The sequence below is a fragment of the Arachis stenosperma genome, chromosome 4 (assembly GCF_014773155.1).
Source record: "Arachis stenosperma cultivar V10309 chromosome 4, arast.V10309.gnm1.PFL2, whole genome shotgun sequence".
Classification (NCBI taxonomy): domain Eukaryota; kingdom Viridiplantae; phylum Streptophyta; class Magnoliopsida; order Fabales; family Fabaceae; genus Arachis; species Arachis stenosperma.
The window spans coordinates 5,801,616-5,814,391 of NC_080380.1; the positions used below are offsets into that span (position 1 = coordinate 5,801,616).

General features: G+C 30.3%; 2 long non-coding RNA genes across 3 annotated transcripts; both read left to right on the forward strand.

The window, feature by feature from the left end:
- Positions 1 to 3,277: 3,277 nt before the first annotated feature.
- LOC130973530 (uncharacterized) lies at positions 3,278 to 7,432 on the forward strand. Of its 2 annotated transcripts, none has more exons than XR_009084168.1 (5): positions 3,278 to 4,161; positions 4,243 to 4,289; positions 4,411 to 4,500; positions 4,694 to 4,792; positions 5,531 to 7,432. It is a non-coding gene; the product is annotated as an uncharacterized LOC130973530 (long non-coding RNA). The 2 variants fall into 2 exon arrangements; XR_009084166.1 differs by having other exon boundaries at positions 4,712 to 4,792.
- Positions 7,433 to 9,137: 1,705 nt separating this feature from the next.
- On the forward strand, positions 9,138 to 11,364 carry LOC130973345 (uncharacterized). The gene is made up of 4 exons (XR_009084116.1): positions 9,138 to 9,309; positions 9,401 to 9,455; positions 9,544 to 9,672; positions 11,104 to 11,364. It is a non-coding gene; the product is annotated as an uncharacterized LOC130973345 (long non-coding RNA).
- The last annotated feature ends 1,412 nt before the right edge of the window (positions 11,365 to 12,776 follow it).

Here is a 12,776-nt window from a genome sequence, read left to right on the forward strand (position 1 = left end):
CTTCAATTCTCTGTAAACTAGGGAAATTAAATGTTAAGGATGGTTGGAGATATAATTATTTATATTATCTTTAATTTTTATGGGTTTAAGTTTTTGGAATAAGTTATTTCATGACATAATATCAGAGTTCTATATTTGAAAAATTTAGAGTTCGATTTTTGGTGAACGAACGAGTGTTAGTGACATAATTATTTATGTTACCTTTTTTTATCAACTTAAATTTTTGGGATGAGTGTTTTGATAATAGAAATATAACACAATAATAAAGGTTAAAGTACAATTCGTAGAGACTACTTATCCGAGAAGTTTTTATATAAAAATAATAATCGAAAATTGATAAATAATTTGACATATTTAACTAAATTATTTAATATAATACATATTGATCTGTCACCTTATAACTCGGTCTTTATTGTGCATTATAAGTTATAACTCGGCCTTAATTATCATTCGTTCTGTAATCGACACATTCATTACTGACTTAATGACCATTATTTCGACTTAATGATCAATAGTCATACCATCAACTCTATGCCTATAAAAGGCACCAATTTCTATATACACTGGAGATTCTAGATATATTCTACATACATTCTATATTCATAGAATTATTATAATATACAACACATGATAACTTCTATTTCATGTCTTACATTCTATATTCATAGAATTATTCTTATACCTCTTAAACACTTACTGACTAGAGCGTCGGAGTGTCTTTTGCAGGAATCCACCCCCTTGTTCTCTCATGGCCGACGTATAACTCATCCCGACGAGAAGTTTGAAGACATTCATCGACGGACGAGCTATACACCGGCCAAACTCAGCAAGAACAATTGGTGGGGACGAGTAAAATAACTCCTACTCCTCTTAGGTTCGTAAAACTTGATTTACATTCAAATTTTTTAACCAATCTCAACAATCTTGTTTAAGATTTTATTTAATACCTCTTATCAATTTTAATTTATCGTAACTTTTTATAAAGTATGTACTTTATACATTCAAATTGCTTCATTTTTACGTATCATAATATTTCTCATCTTATAATCGATCAATGAACCAATCCGAAAATAAACTCGACTTTCTATCAATCTAAGAACAAACTCACTTATGAATTTTGCTTACTTTTTCAAAGTTCTCTGTCGCTATTTACACAAGTAAAATTATATATTTTATTCAACATATTTTTGCATTTATATTTTGTGTAACTAATATTTACTGATTTATTAGTTATATTCAAACCTCAATATATGTTCTATACAATGACATATAACAACCATGTCAATTGCATTTTTATTTCATTATGTATTATATTCTTATTGCTTAATGATTTCATTTATACAATTAAATGACGGTAATGATGAATTCAAATCTTAAAATTAATTGTATATCAATTGTATATAACTGTTACACTATTCACTTTATGCTATTAACTTTTACGTTACTATTTGTTTAATGCAAAAAGTTAAGCAAAAACACATGCAAACATTCAAAATTTACTATTATTGCACGAGGAATATCCTTCGTCATACTGTAACTGTTAGAAATATTATACTAAATGTATAATTCAATAACTGTTATCTTATTGCTTTATTATCAAATTAAAGCATGTCCTACAAAACAAAATTCAGATATTCACATTTGGCATGTATGACATTCATATATGTCGTCTTCTTCTCTATAATTATCAACTTTCAAGGTATATTTTTTTACTTTGAACTATTTTACTTTTACAATATATATTATTCAATATATGTTACGACTTTATACCTATTCATTTTCTCAATTTATCTTATTCATGTCAGACCTTCACTATAAATTGTAAATATTCAATAACTAATTGCTTTGAGCGAGAAATTTTTATCAATAAGTTGTTGTGGGTCGAAAAAATTTTCAAGAGAAACAGAAATTCAAATCCTTGGCTTTAGTGACTCCGATTGAGTGGGTTATCCTGATATATTGCTTTTTCTTGGGTAATTCTTTGGTTTCTTGAAAAACTAAGAAAAAAAATCACTATTACTTGGTCATCCACCGACATCGAATACCGTACCCTTGCTAGTACAATTTGTGAGTTCCAATGACTACTAAATCTTTTGCAATTTCTTCACATCTTTTTCATTCGTCCACCAGTATTGTATTGTGGTAATCAAAACGCTCTTACATCGCAGGCTCGCAGCTAATTCAAATTTTTATGAACGAACTAAATATTTAAAAGTTGACTGTTATTTAGTTTGTCAAAAAATTCAAGATGAAATGAGAAAACTTCTTCACATATATTTTTCTGGACAGTTAGATAATATACTCACTGAGCCTTTATCTCCACAACCCTTTTATTGCAATCTTTTCAAGCTTAGTATTGGACATACATAATATATATCTTTTAAGACTCATGATAGAGGGTATCATTTTAGAACGATAATAGATAAAAATACTTAAATAGTAGTAATAAATTAAATTAAATATTATTTCAATAGGTTTAATAGAAAATTGTTAATTATATATTAGAATATACACAAAGATTTTTTGTGAAATATTATTTGGAAGGTTGAAGTTACTTTCTTACACTCAAAATTATCATGTTGCTAGTGGCATTAAATTTATATAATGAGAACTGATGAGAAGATATTAATTAGAAAGTTAAAGGATATACTAATTATTCATACCTGGTTTTCCTGTTCATCAATATATTTAACATATATTCTTCCTCTAAGACTCACTGCTTTTGGAATTTTTTCCCCTCAAGTTGGTTTGAATATTCTGCCCCCTCAACATTGCAAACTATCACATTAAATCTAGAGAAATTAATTATTTTTATATGAACATAAATTTAACACTTTCAGTTTAACCCAATTTATAGTAAAAGTTGATTTAATTTCTTAATTAAATTGTTTTAAAACATGCATAGGTATATATTTATTTTATAAATTTTGTATTATTCTTGTTGTAAATATATTTAAATAAAGTGTTGAACTTGTGTTTGCAATTTGCATTTCAGATTTAGGGCCTTGTGGAACAACCAATACCCGGTTGTTAACTAGAAAAAAATAAATAAATGAAATATATTTTTATATTAAAAAAGGTAGATTCCTTTGCATATTTGCATATCATAATATCACATCAACCACTCCACGTGCGCAGAGACGGAGCACGCAGTAGAACACATAGGTAATTATTTAAATAATAAAAGAAAGGAAATGCAGCTTGCTAAAGATGATATCTTTTGTATTTTTTAAATCTAATATTATTCTTCTAAATAGAGAGTTTTCGATTAGTGGAATTCCAGCGTGTCAATGTTCTCAGCTATTGAAGTACTGTTCATGATATGTATATCATTCATCGCATGCTATGCAATGATTCATACATACATTTTCATTGGCTTATTGGCTTATCAGCTTATGCCATCCATTACATGCCATCTTTCAATTCATTCATACATTTATTGGCTTTACCTTTCACAGTTGAGTTCCGCTGAGATTGAGCGTGAAATTTCAAATTTTGAATTCAAAATCAAAATTGAAAAGGGATTTACGTTATTTTTCTCTCATTCTTCTTCTTCTTCTATTCCTCCTCTTCTATTTTTCTTCTTCTTCGATCTCTTTATCATCGGATAGCTTTTCTGTCATTTGGTGATGCCGTGCCAAGAGCATGGTGGTCACCGATGTGGTGGTGGTGGATACAGAGGAGGAAGCGGTGAAAGAGAGTAGATCGATGGAAAGAACCGAGCGGCTGCGACAAAAAGCACATGCAGCGAGACTAGACAAGCGGAGAGCACAGCAGCGGCAGCGACAAGAACAGAGTGGTGAGATCTATTTATTTCCTGTCACGGTGAAAGGGACAACAGCAGTGGTGGTAGGGTTTCGGCAGTAGAAGAGGTTGCGGCAACAGCTATGGTGATCAAGGAGTCTAAGGCAGCGGTGGGCCCAGTGGTCGCAGTGGAGTTCGTGGTGATAGTTGACATGGTGATCGTGGATAAGGTGGAGGATGTGATGATGGTTGTGCATGCTACAGCCATGGTGGGCTGGGTCAAGGATTGCAACCAGGGAGGAGGCGGATGCCAAGGTAGGTACGACAGAGTTTGTATCTGCGGAAGCTGCTACAACTATGGAAATTTTCTGGGCATTTTGCAACAAACTGCCCAACAAGCCCTCTGAGAAAATAAAGGTATAAGATTTTAATATCTCTTCACATAGCTTTTTTTTTATTTTTTAATATTACCTTTTTTTATTTAAACTGTCTTCATAGCAAGCAGTAGCACCAGATCACTCTCAAGAGGCATGCTCCCACCTCGGGTGATTTTCTTCTTTTTCCTTTTTTCTTTTTCCAATGACAAATTAGTGATGGTTTGCGATGAATAGTTGTGTGTGTTTCTTACTATTTAATCTGATGTATATATTTGTAATGTTGTTGTAGTTGGCGTCTTTATCTGGTGTGAAGTCGTTGATGCAGAAAATCTAGAACCACACTATTGTTGGCAGGATTATAATTGTTCTTCGCCAAAAGGTCTTAATCTAATTCCCTCTTATCTTCAATTTTGCTTCCAATAAAGTCAAATGAGATTTTTAAGTAATGGAGCATGAATTGTTGCAACATAGAAAATGTATACCACATTGGAATCTTTGATTGCTGTTTATCTTTTAGCTTCATTTGAAGTTTCAAATTTTTTTATCTGAGACATAGATTTTTTTTTTGAAAGAATTGGTTTGGGGTGCAGGGTGTGGAAGCAACATAAATCCAATGACATGTTGATTTCAAAGCATCAACATGATAAAGAACTTGGAAATGAACAGATGAGGTTGTAATTCAAAGTTTTTCTTTTTGTTATTAAAGTAGTAATATTTAATTATTGGCATTCAAGCTTCTCTTTCCATTTTTTGCTTAGATTTGGTTGCAATTGAAGTTTTTTTTTTTCTTGCTTAATTGTTTGTTCAGGTTAATTTATTTCTATATATTTATGTTGAGCCAACAGCTTCTCTTAATGATTCCCACTAAATTTCATATTTGAAACAACTTTTTCTGCTGACTAGGTTTTACTTCTTCTTTATTTTTTTTATTTTCCTTTTTTATTTTTTTAAAAATTATTTTTATTTTAATCAAGTAGCTAAGTATGTAAAACTGTTGTTGGATCTGAATAGACATGCTCATGTTTGATTGATTTATGAAAACATTCAAACAAATTTATTTATCAAAATGTCACATGTTGAAATCATGTCCAGTGTCCAATGTCTCTAGAACGATGAAGTTCACACTTAGTTAATGCCCTTAGAAACCTTTGGTCTATTCAATTAATTACTCTCCATTCTGTTTTCATATTGACTTAATTAATCATCGCAAAAGCCTTTTTATTTATCAATCACTTCTTTTTGTTATTAGTGATAGTTAATTAAATCTACGTTGAGCTTTATTTTTTAATTTCTGGTTTGATTTAGTTTTGAAATTACCTTTTTGATGAGAGGAAAACTTGATATTATGGGATTTTAAATTTAGAGGACTTTTAGTTAATCATGTTTTAATAATTTCTTTTGCTTTTCAGGTAAAAGGTGATTTTCTGAGCTAGCCTGGGTTCAAATCCAACGCTTATGAGATAGTATTTAATTTCTTGCTCCCATCTTTTACTTTTGTTTCATCATCTGTGTTAGCAAAAGTAGCAGTAAGAATATGAGAGTGGAATTTTTTTTTTGAAAATTCATATAATTATCTGCAAAATTTATTGATGAGTTGGTGATATCTCTGCCATAAGTATCACCAATATAATGCTGGCTTAGCTACTTAATTAATTATTTATCGATTATTTGATAAGTAGTTGGATAGAAGATACAAGCACTACTTCAATCAGATGCAGGGAATGGTAGTGTCATTTGAGGTCGTGAGTGGGGAGGGGCTGCCACTCTGCAATGGTTAGAGCGCTACTAACTTGGTACTTGAATGTTCCCACACTAGCTATTGCTGAATAGTGAATATGAATATTATTATTTTCTGGTATTTATAATTTCACTATATTATTCTATATGATTTTTAGTTGAATTTGAGAATAGTACCATTAGTGGAATTAATGCTATGATTGATAAATTCACTTGACCGATAGAGTATTTTGGTATTTTTCACCTTGCACACTATAACAGGAGACAAATTTAGATTCTTAAAGATGTTAGTGGAATAATAAAACCATCAAGGTAAAATGATTCTCATTTATATTCAGTTTTATTTAATGTGTACAACGAGGGCAATTTAACATTTACTTTATGAAACTTTTTTTTGAAACAAAAATATTTGAATACCGATACATTTTTTTTTTCTGGTGTGAAATCTCAAGATGACATTCCGGGTCCTCTGGGTGCTGAGAAAACTACATTGATGTTTGAATACCGATACATTTCTTTAATTTTAGTCTTAGGCTTTTAGCCTTTTGATGTTTGATTTATATAACTCAATTGCATAAGGTATCATTTGTAATATATTAATTAATACTTTCTCTTATATGGATGACGGTAGTAGATATTTTTTATGTTAGTTTTGTTTGTATTTAACTTGCTATAAGCACAAGTTCATATTCAGACCAATAATCTTATTTCATGAAATTATCTTTCTCTTTCCCACGGATTAATTCTTTGATGTATATAGTAGATTTTTCTGTTATTCTTGAATTTTCTATATTATTTGTTTTATCTATTCTAATCTGCTTTAGTATAGCATATCATTTTTTTTTTATCTATTCTCACTATCTTATATATTTGCTACATGTCTTTGTTGCTACAAACATTAGTTGAATACATATGATTCGGGCATTAATCATTTTATTTTCTAAATTTGATCTGTTTTGTTTCGTTCTGTTTTACCTTTTCTAAATTTCTTGCAATTTGAATGCTACTTCATATCATTGTTGGTTCTATATACTAGCATATGAGGCAGATATCAGAGCCTATAACAAAGGATTGATAATTGCTTTAACTCAATATTGTGATTCATGCTAATCTTATGGTTGAACTCTTTTGATGTATTAGAATAGGATGGAGATTCTAACAAGTCGACATTTGAAGTGAATGACGATAGTGATGATGGAGCTTTGTAATTTATTTTCAATTCTAAAATAGTTTCTGACATTAGTTGTTATTGTTTGTTAATGAGTTTGATTTGTTGTTATTCTGTAGGAGGATGAGTGAAATAGTTGGTGTGGTGAAAGAAGAGGTCTTGGAGTGGGTGGAAATAATTTCACTCATCATCATTTTTCACATGATTTATAGCTTAGAATATGGTTTTCATTTATTTTTGCGCTCAGGCCTTGATTGTTTGTAAAGAATAGTAGTTTCTTACTTTTCGGATTTGTTATTATGTTTTCAATTTATCGTCATCATCATGATGTACCTATCCATTCTGCGATTCATATTAATCAAATGTAGCTTACCATTGTTTATTTTCATTTTTCGATATTATGAGAAAGTCCAAATCGCAATTGGAAGCTGAAAATTATTGCATAAATTTTGTAACTAGATCTAATAGTGATAAGGTTGTTTATGATTAACAATTAGATAAGTTTTTGCAGCAAGTGCTTTAGTATTCTTATTATTTAACTCTCTTTTTGGTTGAAAACATGAATATATAAGAACTAATAAATCTATGAAGATTTTAATCTTTGCACAATTTGGGTCTTTTAAAGTTATATTTGGCTATTCAAATTCAATGGTTTTAAAATGATTTAAAAGTTTGCATATTTTAAGTGTGGTACATTATGTTATTTTTGTCAGTTTTATAAGGATATATTAGCCTTTTTTTTTCTTTACTCATTCCTTGCTATTGTCCATGGATTTTATTCGCACTACCTATTCAATATACATTTCATATACCATGTAATTCTAAACTGATTTTTCGTGTGCATTATATCTAATAGTTTGCGTCTTGATGTTTTTATTATACAAAACCTTTTATATTTACGTTAATCAAACAAACATTTCATCTTTTAATTATTTCGAATGCCACGATTAATAATTAAGCTAATTATCTTTCACAAGAGTTATACAAAAATCTAATTTTGTTGTTATATTTATTCTGTTCAGAATCAAATTCAAGAGAAGACTATCTAGGGAGTAATATTATACTGTTATCTTTAGGGAAGCTTTTAATAACGTTTTATGATTTTATGTTCTTTATGTTTTAATGGTGAATGTAATTCTTGTACTATGTGATTCATTGATTGTTACGCTATGGAATGCAATTTTTTTATTTAAAGTTACATCATTTATATTCATCAATTAGCTTTACATAAAGAATAATTATATGCGTGATTATTTTGTTCATGTCCGTGCGTACCTGCTCTAGTTTATTTTTATTTTATAAGAGTAATTAAGCATAATAAATTTTGTCTATTAGTGTGTTTAGATGTGATTCTTTGGCATAACATTGCCTTTTATTTCAAAAATCACTTGTGATGTATTTGTATAAAACTTTTAAAAGAGAATTAAAATATTTTAAAAAAAAATATACTTCAACATTTTCGGAGAATTATATAAGAATAATTTATTTTTAATTAAATTTTTTTAGTATTTTCAGTTATATAAAAAATTAAGTTCAATTTAATTTATGTAACACTACATCAAGTTATATAATTTATTTATTTTTTTTACGGAATTAATATATAATTTATTGAGAATTTATTTATTATCCAAATTTTTTATATAAACTTTGTAATATGTGAAAATAGTGATTTTATTTTTTATTATTATTTAAAAAATTCTTCATAATTTTTTTAATTATGTAATTAACTTAATTAATAACTTTTATTATTACTTTTATACTAAAAAATATCAATTTATACTATTTATATATTTTTTATTATTAATAAATAAATAAGTATTTGCACTATTATACTTATTGTTCTAGCTGATGAATTAAGTGTAAACCCCGGTTAAATTAGTAGATAATTAGTCAATAAATTAGTTTTTAATAAGGAGGATTAGAAATGCGAATATTATATCAAAATAGAGTAGAGCTCACCAAAACGAGAATTTTGACACTAATTTTGAAGAAAACGGTCCAAGATTGGACCGAAAGGACCGAACCGGTTGAACCGAACCCGAACCGGGCTGTCGGTTCAACCGGACCAGCCCTATTAAATGAACCCAGCTTTGTCTTCTCCCTCATTACTGCAGCAACGAAGCTTTCAGCTTCCAGGGAGAAGAGAAACGAGAAACATTCCCGTAACCCTCACGTTAATTCCCGATCCCCGTAACTTCTCCGTCCGAGCTCCAATCGCCGCACCGTTTGCGGCCACGCGTTCACCGCGTCGAGCTCTACATTTCTACCGGAACAATTTCATAGGTAACTTGCTATTTCACTCTCAGCTTCATCTTCCCCCAATTTTCGAATTTTAAGTGGGAATATTGAATTTCTTTGATTTCTGATGTTTTAGGATCCAATTAGTTTGAGAGAAACGTTCACTCTTGCTTATGTGAAGCTTGGGTAAGGTGAGGATACGATAATTCTATTTTATTTTCATTAAATTTGAGCTTTGAGTATTAAATTAGGTATATATGTATTATGAATGTGTATTAGGTTGAAAATAAATAATTGGAGCCTGAAACTGTGAATACTGGAACTTGGAGGAAGCGGATTAGTTGAGTTTTGAGGGGTTGTCTTGGTTTTGAATAACTAGCTTTGGTCGTTACGTGGAAATCGGCCAAGGTATGGTTTAGGTTTCTTGCATTTAATATATAATGTTCTGTGAAAACTTAGGCTAGGTGACCATAGGATAAGTTGGAATGCGGGTGTATGTTTAATGTTTAGTAATTTTTCGATGAATATATTTGGTTGAAGTTTATTGGATAATTAGTTATTAATTTTGGATGGTGAATGTTATTATTGATGAACATGGTTAGTTTGGTGCTTGTTGATTAATTAATGATTCGGTGAATTATTGATTTGAGGTATTTTGTGTTAAAAGCCTAGGAATTGTGAACTATGATTCTTAGTTGAATTTTGGTTGTTGGATTTGAATATTGTATGAGTTTAATTGTTGATCTGAAGTAGATTTTTGTGGAGATTGTTATGATAATGAGGAAGAGAATGTTGGATTGAGAAGAATGCAGGTTTGGACCCGAAAAGGGTGGCAAAGTCCGAGTTTTAGAGGAAATGCTGCCGAAATTTTATAAAAAATTAGAGATTTTGTTTATATGATTATTTAAAAAGATTTAGATTTAAAGGTTATGGTTTGATTTTGAGTTATTAAGAAAATGAGCATGTTTTAAGTTTGATTCATTTAGAAAAGAATGAATTATGTTTTGGATTAGAACTATTGATAGACGGAGTGGGAGGTGTGATAATGAAGGATAAAGATTGAATATGATTGATGTATGATGATGAATGAAATGTGATTGAGAATGATGTGGATATTGATGAATTATAATTAAATTATTTAAATGGCTTATGAATTTGAATAATCTGAGATACGAGATTCCCTGGATTAAGTGCCGTGGCTTGCCACCACGTGTACCAGGTTGAAAACTCGATACTCTGTTGACCCTACGACGTAAGTGTGACCGGGCACTATATAAATTCTCGGGAATGTTACCCCCATTGAGCAATATTGATTATTTGAGAAAAATCTATGCATAGACTCTTGGGGATGCACGTCGGGGGACCGTCTAAGGACAATTCAGACTTGTCGGGTTGGCTGGATAACCGACAGATGAGCCTCATCAGCCATAGGACAGGCATGCATCATATGCATATTACTTGAATTACTTGCTTGTGCTCTAATTGGGTGTGCCTATCTGTATTTGCCATGTTAAATGTATATTTGTTATCTGCAGTACTTGTAACCTTCTTGTGTTCGCCTTTGTCTGTTTAGTTGTCTGTGAAAATGCATGATGGAGTTGGAGGTATGGAGGAATGGCAGTATGGGATTTAGATTTAAGGTTAAGTTAAGTTAGGATTAAATATTTTTAGAGAACCACCTTTTATGGCTTCTGTTTAATACTTTAAGCTCTATAATCTGAGTGTCGGTGTTCTAGGATTGCCTCTGGCATTCCCAGAACCTTATATATTATGTGTGTGGCACCTTTACCATACTGAGAACCTCTGGTTCTCATTCCATACTATGTTGTTGTTTTTCAGATGCAGGTCGAGAGGCATCTCGCTAGGCGTCTGGACTCTTGAAGCGAAGTGGTTACTGGGATATTTTGTTATGCTATGATGTATATATATGTACTTAGATTTCTCTCCGCATGACTTATTCTTTTTGATCCTCTTAGAGGTTTATGGAGAGGCAGGATTGTGTATATGTACTTTTGGGTTTGGATACGTATGTATATATGTGTAAATATTCTCCGGCCAGTCTTGACTTCGCAGGCTGAGTTAGGAGCTTGATATTTTGTATCTTTGGCACTCTATTCCCACTTCTGTTAGCTTATGTTTGATAGTTATGGTTTTCTTAGCACGTAAGTTAACTCGTCCCTTGAGCGTTGCGCCTTTATTGTGCGATTTTTATTTTCCCCTTTTCTTCAAGGCTCCTAGCATATTATAATTCTTCTGCTATTATATGTACTCATTTTATTTTAGAGGTCGTAATACCACACCACATTTGTTTTACGACTTAAGCGTAAAGCTTAGTGTGGTAGGGTGTTACATTAAGTTACTTATTTTATATGTTAAGTAATATTTTGTATGTTAAATTTATTAAATATTAAGATGAAAAATTATTCAATAAATTATATAAATAGTCATTATATAAAAAAAATTATACATCATATATAATGATCCCCCTTATATATATATAGTTTCATGTATATATATTAAGATTATCTATTTTAATTATATGAGTGATTATTGTTATTTTCACTTATTATATTAGAAAATAATATTTAAAAACTAAAAAAGAGATAATTAATTTTTTTAATTTGAATTAAAAATATCTTTTAAATATATCTAACTTTTACATATACTAAGTGTTATAATATTAAATAGTATAGTATTTGTTATAACAATGACTCAAAATATTAATCCAATATATATTTAGACCTAGTAAGACTCAATTCAAGCAAAATCAACTAAAATTTATTGTTAGGGTCTCAAATCTGACTTAGGTTCATTATCTTAAAGGTCCAATGGAGATAAAGTCTACGTGTTCCCTCTTAAATTGGCTCAGATTGGATCTCTGTTACTAGTTAGATATGGTCATGAGTATTCAGGGGAGCGTGAGAAGCCCCTTCCTATCCCTCACTCCTATTTAAAAAAAATGTCCTCATTCCTTCTCCATCATTGCAAGTTCCTGTTTAATTACACTTTAGGGAACGCAGATCTCTTCGAGTATCTACGAATATTTTTTAAAAACTTTTAAAAAAATTAACACAAGAAGGCATAAATAATAATCATAAAATAATCAATTCAATATAATTCAACATAATTTATAACATATTTATGAAAAATAACATTTCAAAAGGAGAAAATATAAAAACATATTCTAACATATTAACATAACATAATTTTTTGGGACGATACTGAGCGACGTAGTTACAAACTTGAGAGGCAGAAAAAATGAGTCAAAGAGAGAAAGAGAGAGAGGGTCTGAGACTAAGAATAAGTCTGGAAGAAAAAGAAAGAATTCGAATTGGAGACAGAAATTAGGGTTACTAAATTCAAGAAATGAATTGATGTATATATAAATTAGGATAAATTAATAATTTTATATTTGCGTATATTTAAAGGTATCATGGGACGGGTACTTATGTCTGTGTCCTCATTAGGGGTGGGAAACAGAAAAGTCCGTCCTATCTCGCCAAAAGCCAGCT